Raw genomic sequence first — 14,476 nt, 5'->3', positions numbered from 1 at the left:
ATGAGCGTTTAAGTAATTTTGTCCATTTTCCATATTGTCAATTGATTTTATAGTAGAACCTCAACTTTTCATGATATCAAAGCAGGTTCACCCATGTGTGAATCCTAACAGTCACACATGCCCCACATCACCCCGCAGTGTTGTTTGCGTGTTTGGCTTGAAAATTCGTCGCGTGTGATGAGGCATGTTGAGAATGAATCTCACATTAATGCAAAGATGGACCTTACATGAGTTTATAAGTAAATTAAACCACTCTCCATATTATCAATTGATTTTATAAAAAAACATTAACTTTCTTTAAGTTCTAATCTTTCCTCCCACCGCACTAATATGCACTTTGTGTCACAGCCCGTCCCAAATTACTATTATCAGTTATGTAAAATGACGGTTTTAACCTTGGGCGTTGAACTTTGTAGTGTTTGTGTGACATACTTTGGGGACTTAGATGTTATTTTGTGGTTGGTTGGTGACCCACGTGGAACATACACACTCTCCCTCTCTCTCTTCACTCCCGTACTCTCTCACCCTCGGACTCACTTTCTCTTCTTCCCTCACGTACGGATAACACCCAAAACCATTTCAAACTTCACGGATCGATGTCAAAGAGGTAAGATTCTTGTTCATTGGTACCATTTTTTAGAATGGAAATCTTCGAAAACCCGAGAAACCCTAACCTCGATTTTGTGCACTGTTCATGCACACGTAATTTTGAAGGTTTTAAGGAATTTGGAGCTTATAGGTAGCTTAAGAAGGTCCTCGCGAGGTTAGGAGTGGTTCGTTGGAAGAATTTGGACGTCGGAATAGCGAGAACGGTGAGTTGCAAGTTTGGCCAGAATATCAAGGAGTTTTCAGGCGAATCTCGTGGGATTTAGGTCCTAAAACTGGTATGGGTTTGTTCTAATTGTTCTAAGCTTCATTTTGATATAAAATTCATGAATTTTGGTTGAGTATCGAGTGAGATATCAAGGTTTCAAGTTTTACCCAGTTTCCAGCGCCGACAACGGTCGTCGGAGGTTCAATGGTAGGGATAACAGAATATTATGTCAACTTTGACGGAATATTCCAACGGCGTTAGTTAACTTTAACGGACTCCGTTACTATTTAACGGAATATTCCTAACGGCGTTACTGTTGCCGTGGGTGTGCCAGGCACGTGCCTACGCGTGGGCGGCACGTCTGGCCATGCCTTGGCCGGCGTGTGGCGGCGCGTGGGTGGTCAGAAAATTATTCTAAAAATATGGGGATGTTCGTGGAGTTGTGTAGATCACGTTGGTATATTCAAACACCCCGTTTGAGCATTGTATGAGAAGTTATTAGCTAGTTTTGTCTATGTACTTTAAATAACGTTTTTATAGTTAATTCGCATATAGGTGAGACTTATCCTGAGGACGAGCGCGTTCAAGGGCGACTCGGGGGCTACGACCCTTCGACATACCAGTGAGTGGGCTTTTGGTTTTCATTATATATTTATATACTTGTTATTTTCCCAGAAATATGCGTTTAAATGAAAGTATGCCTTAAATGTCATGCATATGAATTTATATTTCATATATGAATTGGTATATGATGCATTATATATAATTGTGGTGCTGTGGACGCTCAGGTAAGCTCAGGTGAGTTATGTTTGGTTATGTGAATTATCGATGATGTGATATGTGATTGATTAACGTTGAGTTCATGAAATTGCACCTAGGATGATTGTTATTTAGCCAAAGATATGGCACATGCCTGTTTATAATGTCATCTCCCGCACCATATGCTCATATTGGATCCAATTTAGGTGCACAATTCTGACTCGTAGGTGACTAGCGATTTATCGCCCAGTTGTTATGTGAGAGTAGTATTGAGCATAATTATATTACACCCAGTATTGTCGTACTGACCTTTTCATTTGGTTCCGACTCTTGTGCAGTATAGTGCCGTATAGGTCATTATAGTGACTCCGGCTAGATTAACTTTTGAGCTATGAATTCAGCCGTACAGACTATCACAGGGGTTCGGCTAATATGTTATATTCTATGAAATTATTCTTACCTGAATTGCTTACTCTGTTATATCTTGGCATGGCATACATATAAATATGATTATGAAGCATGATTTGAATTGATATATTTACATATATATTTATTTATATGCTTATATTCTGATTCTGGGAAAAATATTACATGTTTTACAGCGAGGGGTTAGAAATGTTGATAAATGAAATGGTTTTGTAAAACATTTGTTTTTGCCCACTCACGTTTTCTGTTTTGCGCCTCTCCAGGTTTTAGGTAAGCTTGTTGTTGGTGACCTTGAGGACTTCGGTAGTTCTGACATATCGAAGTAATTGTAGGACATCTTATGGTACTGTATAACTAGTGCTTGTCCTACTGGACTGCACCTAGACTTGCTATGCTCTGACTATGAGTATTTACTTTTGTATCTTACTCCTAACACTTCCTGTTTATTAGTGCACTCTAGTAGTTTTGGTTTTTAATTATTCATATATTCCTTATCTTTATTGCTTCTGCACTGTGTACATAGCTACGTCACCCTCACGTGACGGCCAACATGCCTTGATCTCGGTCGGGGTGTGTCACTTTGAATCTCTTTAATAAGTTGATAAACTTAGTACATACTTTGATTAGGAAGAACAATCGGGATTTAGATCTCTAAATTGAGTGTACAAATGCATGAGTATTATTATAGTTGTCTACGCAATTTAGAAACGTACGAGCATACCATCTTAGCCAATTTTATATTTACACCGAGGAAGATGGATAGCACTCAGAAATTGAATAACTCAAAACCTTGCGCACACAGTCATTGATCAAAACCAACCAGAAATATTATAGGGAATTGTTATTAGTATTTCAAAAATTTCATTCTACACTCCTTATAAGTGTATTTTTCTTTCTAATTATAAAAAATTTGAAGTGTCAAATGAGATTTTTGGATAAAAATTTAAGGAAATATTCAAGTAAAGAGTTTAGTTGGATAAAAAAATTAAGAAAATATTCAAATAAAGAGTTTAGTTGGATAAAAAAAATCATATAGAATAATCGTCGGTACACAAATATACTTTAATTGCTAGTCTCATCATTGTATGCAAAACTCCACCTAGGACTCAGCTTGAAGATGTTTGTATGGCAAACGGTGACGTTCTTCTTTCCACCTTTGTGGCTTTTTTTTTATGTTTTTTTTTTTCAGAAACTAAGGATGTATATAATGTCTTTTTGTATATTTTAAATATATTATTATTATTAAGGAAGAATATTCAAAACTATTACAACTATTTAAGAAGTTTTATACTCAAGATGCATGATTAGAAACTCAACATCATATCCACTAATATATTGAACCACATACAATAAACTAGGATGTATATAAATATCACTTGAAATCTACAACACATATGAGATCGTTAAAAGGCCAAAACGTAATAGATTAAAGTAAATTTACAAAAATCTACCTAGGACCTTTCTGATCAGAAAATTATGTGAGATCCTTCACAATAAGAAATTAGCAGTACATATATTCAGGAATCAAAATATTACCATTTCCTCCAAAGACACTATTTTTTTCAAAATTGGGAGTTGAATTCCTTATCTGTGTAGGCCCCATTTTTGTTAAGATTACAGTTAGTAAATACTTGAATAACTCACAACCGGAATCCATCTTCTTATGTTGTAGGCATATCAAAGCGTAATGCTTTTATGGCAAGTTTACGTATCCGTAATGAAAATAAGAAGAATTGAATTGAGGAGGAGTTGGAATGATGAGACGTCAGAATCAGATTCCTGATGAAGCTGTTTAATTAAATGTTCTGAAATCGGAATAGAATTACATAAAACTGTTTACTAATTCAGCAAAATTAGAATATAAACCAGTATTATTACTAAAATGCCCTTGTCCCAAATCAAATATTTTATATACCTTTTTAATAAAATTTGATATAATATATAATAGTAAGAAAAAAAAATTAAATTGCTTTTTATTTCATAGACATACTAAAATGCTTTTGCTATTTTTTTATATTTTATAAATTTAAGTATTTACTTTAATATTTAAATTTTCTCACTCAAGTTGTATTTTCTTCTCTTCGGCATATGCTTAAAGTTATGCATAATGTGAATGAGCATGAAGTTGTGCATAATGTGAATGAGTTTGGAAATAAAAAAAATTAAGGAGTTGTGTATGATTAAACTAGGGTTAATGAGTTTATAAATGATAGTCTTGGAAATAAAAAAAAGTAAATGAGGGCATAAAGAGAACAAAAGTGTTATTCCGATTGTCTAAGCAATCAAAAATTAGATTATCACATGCATCTAGGGAATCCAATTCCACCAATACAAGGAATTGAATTTCAAAATTTGTGTGGGCCCCACTACTTTTTTTATTCCTTCATGTTTAGTAAACACCGAGGTACTCCGTAATCGAAATTCAATTCCACATTTTCATTCTAATTACGGATACACGTAAACACGCCCTTAGATTTTTACTTTTTTTAGCTAATGCTTTCAGTTAATAATAAGGGACTTGGATTGTCTGCCCTCCAATTTATGTGCCCTCCTATTTTTGTGGTCACGGTTAAGCCACGTCAACATTTTATATTACTATTTCTTTTTGTTTTATTATTTTTATAAAAAAATAATATAAAATATTGACGTGGCTTAACCGTGACCACACAAAACAGGAGGGCACGGGGAGGGCACCTAAATGGGAGGGCAGACAATCCAAGTCCAATAATAAGTAAAGGGATTTAGCTCTGTAGACTTTGTGTACGTACGGCGGCCATCAGAAACTTAGAGTCAGGTGATAATGGACCCGGCTTCTCTGCCCTCCCACTTCCCATACACTCTCATCCCCTCTTATTTTGTGCGATCACAGTTAAGCCACGTTAACATTTTATATTGATTTTTTTATAAAGATAATAAGACAAAAAGTAATATTAATATAAAATATTGATATAATTTAACCGTGATCGCACAAATAAAAGAAGATAAGAATGTATGAGAAGTGGGAGGATAGAGAAGCCAGATCCCTCAATAATATACAGGAGGTTCAACTAATATTATAAAACTCTATTTCATAGGATTAGGATTAGCCCACTACTTTCATCAGTCCATGAGTTGAAGTTTACGTGTAAGAATGCAGACCAGATTATAGGATCCTATCCGGATCTTTTCTGTCAGGATATTTTTATCATGTCCGCTTATCTATTATTCTGCAGTTATAAATTATTTTAAATTTTTAAATTTAAAATTAAATATACATAATATTTTACGATAATTGACCAAATAATACGATGAACAGACGCAATAAAATAATTATCGTAATCCTCATAAAAAGAATTCGGATAGAATCCCCATCCATTTCAAAACTTGTATTAATAACGGCATTGTCAAGGGTTAGCTCATAAGTACGCATCAACCACAAAGTGCCCATCAACCACAGAGGTGGATTGTCTGCTCTCCCATTTCCATATATATTTCATGCCCTCATGCAATATGTGATCACGATTAAGCTGCGTCAATGTTTTATATTAATTTTTTATATAAATAATAAAATAAAAAGTAATATAAATATAAAATGTTGACATGACTTAACCGTGACCACACAAACAAAAGGTGATGAAAATAATATGAAAATGGAAAGGCAGACAATCCACCTCTATCAACCACATTAAGTGCTCAGATGAGTTCATCCATGACGCCTGACAAAATGTCAAATCCCTAATTACAGAGTAAGTCTCTACCGATTGCAAATACCCAACCAGAAACCATTAATGAAAGAACTGTCTCCAAAACCATGCACATTATTTTCAAGTTATTATTGCGTAAGGATATGTAAATGCTGCAAGTGTTTGCTTGAGCATTTGGATAACTTGTATTCATATTAGACTCGTCTCAATGGTTAAATCTATTCATCTTTTGGGTTAAATTTTAAAATTTGAGCAAATTTAACCCATAATTTACGCCAAATTTAAAAATTGGCCCATCAAAATTTAGATTTTAAACTAACTAAGTCTAAATTCTTCTTCAATGATTGGGTCTAAAATAAGTTTTAGATTAAACATAAAATTTTAAATTTGTAAATACATTAAATTCAACGACTGAGATTGAATATGATCAAATCTAACGGTAAAAAAAAATATAATAGTCCAAAATTAAATCTAATGGCTAAGACAAATAAAATATATTTAAATCATAATTCACCCAAAATTTCTATAAATACATATTTTATGGGGCTGGTTTAGTGAATTTTCAACTTTTTTTGGATTCTAAATATTTTTTGGTTAACATATTCATAAAAATAAATTATGATAATCTACATAAATTTTATTTTGAAAAACAGTTACCTACAAAAATTAGCCTATATTCATTTTTTATACTCTCACACTAAAATTTTAATCTAGAACCATTAGAGTAAAAAAAACTATTTATAGGTTAAAGTATGAATTTTCTTAGTTAAAAATGTTAAATTTTAACCCTAAAAATTGGAGATGGTCATAGAAATGAATAAATATTTCTAGCTAGCTAGTTGATTAAAGGCTTCATTCAAGTCATTGGGGCTTGTTTAGTGGTGAGAATAGATTGGGTCACGAATAAAAGTAGATTACGTCTACGATTTAAGACCTTTCAAAATATTAATAAAATAATAATAATAATAATAATAATAACTGGCGTTAATGTCGGATTTGAAACCCTTCAATATAAACAAAAATAATAATTGTTAACGGTTTTATTACCAACTACTAATGTCATATCTGATCGTGCACATCACTTCGCAAATACGCTGTATTTGATGTTTATCCATTTATTCAAGTCTTTCGTGTTGAAATTAATAATGAAAGGATTAATTAAAGGAGGAGGAAGAAAAAAAAAGAAGTTGCAGTCGGAGGAAGAAAAAGAAGAAGAAGAAGAAGGAAGAAGAAAAGCAAAGAAAGAAAAAAAAAAAGTGGATGACACGTGGCGCCCAGTCAGTGCGCCACGTCACAGTTAACGGAAAACTTAACAGTTTGACTAACGGATGTATGAGACTGTCCCAAAATTTACACTTTAGGTATGAATCTGAGACGAAAAAAACTTGATGTACTAAATGTTGAAAACCACAAAACATGAGGGTAGTAAACAGTCTTTTACCCTAAATGAAATGTTTTCGAAAAACTTTGTTTTACTGACCCACTCAATTTTGTTTTGCATCCCTCCAGGTTCTAGTTAGCTGTGTTGGTGGCTCCCGAGGATTCCCACGGCATTCTGACAGACTACTAAATGTAGGACTCACCTTCGGGTGTTGTAATTTAGTTATGGTCCTACTTGACTGCACCTAGTATTTATGCTCTGAATATGTGTGTTTCACACTTAAACTCACTTTAGCATGTTAGTTGGATATTATTGCTAGTAATTGGTTTTTATTCATTCGTATTTCTTTTATCTTTGCTTCCGCATCGCACTTTTGGTTACGTCACGCTCACGTGACGGCCAGCACGCTTTGATTCTATGATCGGGGTGTGTCACCATTGGCAAGAAATTAAAGATAATGATTAATTACCCAAATTATATCTTTAATACATTCCCAATTAAAGATTGACTCAAATCAAGTAAGTAATCTCAATTTAAATAAATTAGAGATAATTACACCATTATCTCAATATATTATTTCCTATTTAATATCTTGAGAATATTTTGAGAATATTTCTCCATAAACACCTTGGCCAATAGGATGCTGCCATGTGTAGGGTAAAACCTTAATATTGTGGTCGGCCTTATCTCTATAAATACCCCATATTCTACCAAAATTTCAGAGCTTTTGCAACCCTAAAAAAGACTCTCTCTGAGAAACTAACTTAGGCATCGGAGATTCGTTGACCTAACCTCCCCACCTCGTGGGTGCGTGAGGCTTAAGTCTTTGATCAAAGGTGTTGATTGTTTTGCAGGTGCATTTTCGTCAAGACTGAAGACGGCGGAAATTTGCATCGACATTGGTCATGTTTTCATAAATAGTGCCTAGTTATTAGGTCTAGTTTTATAATTAATATATAGTAATTGGTACATTTTCATAAATAGTGTATGTTTCTTGTTCTGGTTTCATAAATAGTGTCTAGTTATTGGTCTACTTTCGTAAATAGTCCCTAGTTTCTTGGTCCATTTTCATAAATAGTATCTAATTGTTGGTCTAGTTTCATAAATAGTTTCCACCTATTGGTTTGGTTTTAGAAATAGTGTCTAACTCTTTGGTTTCGTTTCATAAATAGTATCTACTTATTGATCTAGTTTCATAAATAGTGTCTACTTATTGGCCTAGTTTCATAAATAGTGTCTACTTATTGGCCTAGTTTCATAAATAGTGTATACTTATTGGTCAAGTTTTATAGATAATGTCTAATTATTGGTTCAGATTCATAAGGTTTGAAACTTAAAACCTTTTTTGGTCCTATAAAAGCACCCATTGCGCTGAAACACAAGTGGTACACCACATGTTATTATGTAATTGGTGAGAAATTTTATTTCTTATGTTATTAATTTTTTAACACAAGAATCTCACCACTTGTATAGAGACACGTGGTGCACCACCGGTATAAAGACAAGTGGTGCATCACCCTGTATTTCAGGCACATTGAGAATTCTCTCGCCATCTTGACTACTATTAAGAAACAACACCACAAAAATAAGTAACCTTGCCTTAAGAATTTAAGTGTTTATATATATATATATATATATATATGTATGTATGTATGTATGTATGTATGTATGTATGTATATAATTTATAATATATACCATCTTCAACTCCATATCAACGACTTTTGAATCATATGGAGTACTTCACATTTCCATTTAGTATAGAGCAAGGAAGAAAATATCGGTAATATCGGAAATATCGGTAGTCCGAAAACACGGAAATATCGATGGAAATATCGGGATAATATCGATATCGATAAAAATTACATGGAAACCACGGAAATTGTAAGAAAAACTTGGAAATTTTTATTGAAACTTTGCAGGATGTTTATTTAGTCAATTATCTATTAGTTTATCACAAAAAATTGGAAGGAAATGCATTGCATGATGGATTTAACATTATCAAGTTGATTATATAGCGAGCTGACAAACATTGTGAGTGTAGAAAATATGTAGAAATTAATGAAAGAAGTCTAAACACACCATAATCATTTATACATAATGAATTAGTACAATATTTTACACTTTATACATTGCATGATAAGATACATGAGTGACTTAGTACCACATAGAATTCCTATGAGGTTCAAAATTTTCACTATCTTCATCATCTCTATGTGTAGAGTGAGTGTATTTTGAAGAGTAGTTAGCAACCATGACAATGGTTTTCAAGAACCAAAACCCAAAAGTCAATAGGAAACCAAATACTTCGGTATTTTTCGGGATTACCAAACAAATGGGATTTGGAAACCAATCCCATATCGAAAATTTCGGTATTTTTCAGGATGGGATTCCCGAACTTCAGGATGGTTTCGGTTTGGGATTTTTCGGTTTGGGTTTGGGACTTTTTCGGTTTGGTTTGGGATTTTCCGGAATTGTTTCCAGCCCTACCATGTAAGTGACCAAATAAAAAATAGAAAAATTAAAAACCACATGCCATTGACTAAGTAATTAATTGACACAATTTAAAATATAATACCACAAAAAATTTGGAATATGTGCAAATTTGTTTCTTGTAAAAAGAATTCAAAACAAAACCATATATATAAATATTGTAGCATATTATCACAACAACATAAGTGGTATAGTAGTTAAGGCGTTAAGGAGTTAAGTGGGAGGGGTTCGAACCCCTCTATGCTCAAAATTGAGACTTTTCCAAATTTTCAGAAATCTTTGGACTAATATCGCGATATCGATAATATCGCGATATTAGTCCAAAAACTCATTGGATACTCATTGGAGCACTATTGGTGCAAGATTAAGCAGTCCAAATAACTGTTGATCAAAAAGTAAATAATTAATAGTAAAAAATAATATTAATATTACTGATCGATCTGTAAAATATCAAAAGGAAATGCCTACATCAACAGTGAGGTCTTCGGGTGAGATGTAATTTATAACAGGTTTATGTAGTCAATTCTGTTTTTCTAGATTATGATTCAAGAAAATTGTGGTCACTCATCATTCAATCTTAATTCATTTGTAAAAAGTTATTTAACTTTTATTATTATACTTTTTCATTCACTGTTGAATTAAAAGCAAACGGTAAATAATTATAATTTTTCAGACTTAGAAAAACAAGAGTATATTTAGAAGGAAGTGCATGGTCTTGGTTAGAACTTACCACTGAGCTCGTCGCCATTTGAACGCTGCTGATTGTTTTTTTCCTTGTTGTCAACCAAAAAAAGTTTGGTCTTTTTTTCCTTTTCTGCATGTCTTTTCTTAATCTTGTCGCTGAGCCGGAGCGTAAAACAATGAACGTAGCAAGAAACCGTGGGCTATACCCATATATTGGTCCCCCAACCCTTTTCAATCGTCCAACTATCGGAGAATGAGACCCACACAGTAGTGCCTTCACACGTTGTATACCTAGTTTCTCTGTAAATATGTATTTGTTAGTATTGCAGCTCCTTTTTTCTCTACTGACAAGACAGCAAATTGCTTTTTTATTTTGACAATTTTTATGTCCCTTTTTTGACAAGACAACACATCGCCTTTTTATTTTGACAATTTTTATGTGTATTGATGAGGAAAGGAAAAGTCGTTCGTAGGATGCAATTGATTCAAGTTTATCTAATCGACCCAAAAAAACCAGCTCTTAAATTTTTTGGAAAATTAATTGAAAGGGTTTGAAAATTTTAAGTTTTAACGATAAAGATAAAATAAAAGGTAAAATAAATAATACTAGATTTGACTTTTTAGTATAAAAATGTGGTTTTTCGTTAAAGTGAACAGTACCGTGAGCTTTTCGTTAAAACTTCCTAAATTTTTTCTATTTTGAGCTGGTTTGGTATTGCTGTGATTTGAAAAAAAAAGCTGTTTTTGTTGTAATGTGAGAATAAGCAACTGTGAAATAAAGCAGCATAGTGTTTGGTAAACTTTTTTGTAAAAGTGCTTTTGAAAAAAAAACAGTATTATAGTGCTTGGTAAAATTTTATGTAAAACAGATGTGAAAAAAAAGCCTGTTTTTAAAAGCTGGGTTTTGCAGCTTTGTGTTTTTGGCTTTTTTTCACCCAAAACTGTGAAAAAAAACTGAAGCTGAATGTTTACCAAACACAAAAAAGCTCTTAGTTTTTTTTTATACCCATTTTTTTCAGAATCACATCAGTACCAAACCAGGTCTTAATCTAGAAAACAGCAATAGGTGGCAAATGTTAGTGACACGACAAAACTAATATAACAATTCGACGAAAGATAATGTTTTTCATTCCATCACATATGGCTATGACCAGCACCCTCTTTTGGGGAGTACACATATCTCATTTTTTTTACAAATAAATTATCTTCATTAGTTAAATTTTAAGGAAAACTAACGAAAAGTTCAAAAAAACTTATCTTTTAACGAAAAATTATTTTTAAAGGTATAGTGAATAGTGCCAGTTAAAGGTAAAAATGTGATTTTTCGTTAAAAGTGAACAATACCAGGAATGTTTTGTTAAAACTTCCTAAATTTTATAATTAAAACAGTTTAATTTCTTGATTTTTACTTGAAGATCATTAATATAAAAAAACTTTCAATTTTTATTTGAAGATCATCAATATAAAAAAATCTTTCAAAATTGCAGATCATTTAGCTATTCAAATAAATATACAATTCATCATAAATATATTTCTTTTCTTTCTATATATAGCCCAAGAAGATGAAGTAAAGATAGGGAGACAGAGAGAGAACAAACTGTTTGTTATTTCTATTTCTCAATAATGAGCATTCTAATCTACAAACTTCAGTTTTATCTCAATACCAGTCTCACAAATATAATCAATATATATAAATTAACTAATTAATTTAGGATTGTGAAAAGTGTCGACAACCCAATACATCGCATTTTTCATCATATTCCTAATAACTTTAAGTACTTGCATCATCGCTATGTCCTCTTTTGGTGTCTTTTAAAGTTATTTGGATATTTTTACAAGGGATATAATGCTAGCTACACCAAATTTTTAAACTAATTTACAAACCAAATTATGTGGCATCAATAGGAAATAAATACGTTAATCAACACTTAAGTAATAATCCAGTCATTAACAGCCACATCATTTAGTTTACAAAATTTAGTTTAAAAATTAAGGCTCCCTAGCATGATCCTTATGGCATGTTTAGATAAGCGAAGAAAATGAGGGAAATGAGAATTGCATTCATTCCAAGTAATTCAGGGAATGAAAATATACTCGGGACCCATCCAAAATGGGGAACCTGATTCTTGATTTCTCCTGAATCGGACTACCAAATAATAGGTAGTATTTGGATTCCGAGAGAAAAACTCCATCTGGAATCCACTTTTTCTACCTAAAATACCCATATCTCCTTCAACCTTTTACTTGTATCTTTGCTTCATTATGTCGAAAGAAGATTATGCAACTTTTATGGCCTGCAGGATTATGCAGGATTCATGACTAATATCAAGACTATTTCCACAAAATCAGTTTTGAAACTATATGTAGAATCAGTTTAATTGTATCATTTATTACTAGAATCAGTTCAACCCGTTCTTGACCATTTTTGCAGAATCAGTTCAATCAGTCCTCTACCATATTTGCAGAATCATTTCAACCCTTCCTCAACCATATTTGCAAAATCAGTTCAATCAGTCATCAACCATTTTTACAGAATTAGTTCAGCCCGTCTTCTACCATTTTTCCAGAATTAGTTTAACCCGTCTTGGCGTCTTCAACCATTTTTGCATAATCATTTCGACTCGTCTTTTGCCATTTTTTACAAAATCTGTTCAACCCATCTTTTACCATTTTTACACAATCAGTTTAACCCGTCTTCAACCATTTTTGCAGAATCAGTTCAATCAGTCATTGACATTTTTGCAGAATTAGTTTAACTTGTATTCATCTATTTTTGTAGAATCAACTCAACCCATCCTCGACCATTTTTTTTGTGAAATCTCATTCATGGATTTCACTGTTATAATCTACGTATTTGTATTATTAAGATTTTATATTATTTTTCAAGAATTTATATTAATTTATTTGAATTTAGATTTCAATTAAACTAGTTACGAAGAGTGAAGTTTGGAAAATTATTATTTACTCATTGACCTTTCGAGATCACAAGTAATGTTTTCGAAAAGATCTCGAAACCACGAACACATAGGCGAAAACCGTTTGCGAGTTCGGATTATAACGGTATAGTTAGGAACATTTGAAGTTGTGATACTATAGATTTTAGGAATTAATTATCTCCCACTTTGTGGGTAAGAGGCCCAGATCGATATGGGGTTAAGTGGACCATCAGAATTGAAAAAAAAAAAGGGAGGGGAAACAAGGAATCAGGAGGAAAAAAGGAAAAAGAAAGGGAGGGGTCTAATTCTAACCCGTTTTGGGATGGATTGGACCTGTTAACCCACCAACTTGACCCGTTTGTATCTCCTCCATCCGAGCTCTGTTTTGGGCAATCTTGGTGTCCATGGAAAGCTCTTGACGAGCCCTACAACTCTGTAGTGTTAGATGCCCCATTTTATTTTCCATATTTGCAGTTTGAAGCCACAAAACCCACTACTTTTCCGGCGATTCCGGCAACCATTTCCTTTGAGTGAGGTATGAAACTTCATCTACTCTTCATAATCTTCAAGTTTTATGCTTGGTTCGTGCTTTCATTTTAGTGTTGGGTGTTTAGAACCCTAGAAATCCAGTTTTCTCCGGTGAATTTGGACAGTTTCTGGTTAGAATTTATCGTCGGCCTAGTTGTGAAAAGTGTTTCTTGTTGAGCTCTAGCTACCACGTAAATTTGAGCTCATTTAGTTAATGTTGAAAATTTAGGTTTTCAAAACCCTCCTCCTTGGCTACCACCGTGTGTGGCGGTGCGTGGGACCGTCCACAAGTGTTGTATAAGTACCAAATACCTTCTAGTGACCCTGTGAACCTATGTCTAGCTCGGTTTCCCGAAATTCAATTGTTTGGTGTGGTGATCAAATTGGACCGCCACTTGTTTGTGTGATTGACGACAATCCGACTGTTGGATCATAATGAAATTTTAGTATGTTATTTTAGAAGCATAATGTGGACTTTGGGAAGTTATGGATCAGAAATCCGATGTGCGGATCTTCAGGATCAAATTACGTAGAGTTGTGGACCTTATCGTTGACCGAGAGTTGACTTGTGGTCAACATGTCTCGAAATGTTCTTGTTGATGCACAAAATCAGCGAAGACTTTGGTACAACAGAAAGTGTCAGGTTTTGTGACCTTCGCTTGGTTGCTTCGGTCACTAGTGAGGATAAGTACGTAAATGAATAGAGATAGAGAAGCAAACACAGGATGTACGTGGTTCACCCAGATTGGCTACGTCCACGGAGTAGAGGAGTTC

The 14,476-nt window shown here is 33.3% G+C and overlaps 1 protein-coding gene across 1 annotated transcript in view; it reads left to right on the top strand.

The window, feature by feature from the left end:
• Nucleotides 1–14,476, top strand: part of LOC126606572 (uncharacterized) — a 72,903-nt gene that overhangs the window by 54,999 nt on the left and 3,428 nt on the right. The gene's annotated exons all lie outside the window — the stretch shown is intronic.

This window comes from Malus sylvestris, chromosome 16, assembly GCF_916048215.2.
Source record: "Malus sylvestris chromosome 16, drMalSylv7.2, whole genome shotgun sequence".
NCBI lineage: Eukaryota > Viridiplantae > Streptophyta > Magnoliopsida > Rosales > Rosaceae > Malus > Malus sylvestris.
This window is presented reverse-complemented; position numbering and strand designations above follow the sequence as displayed.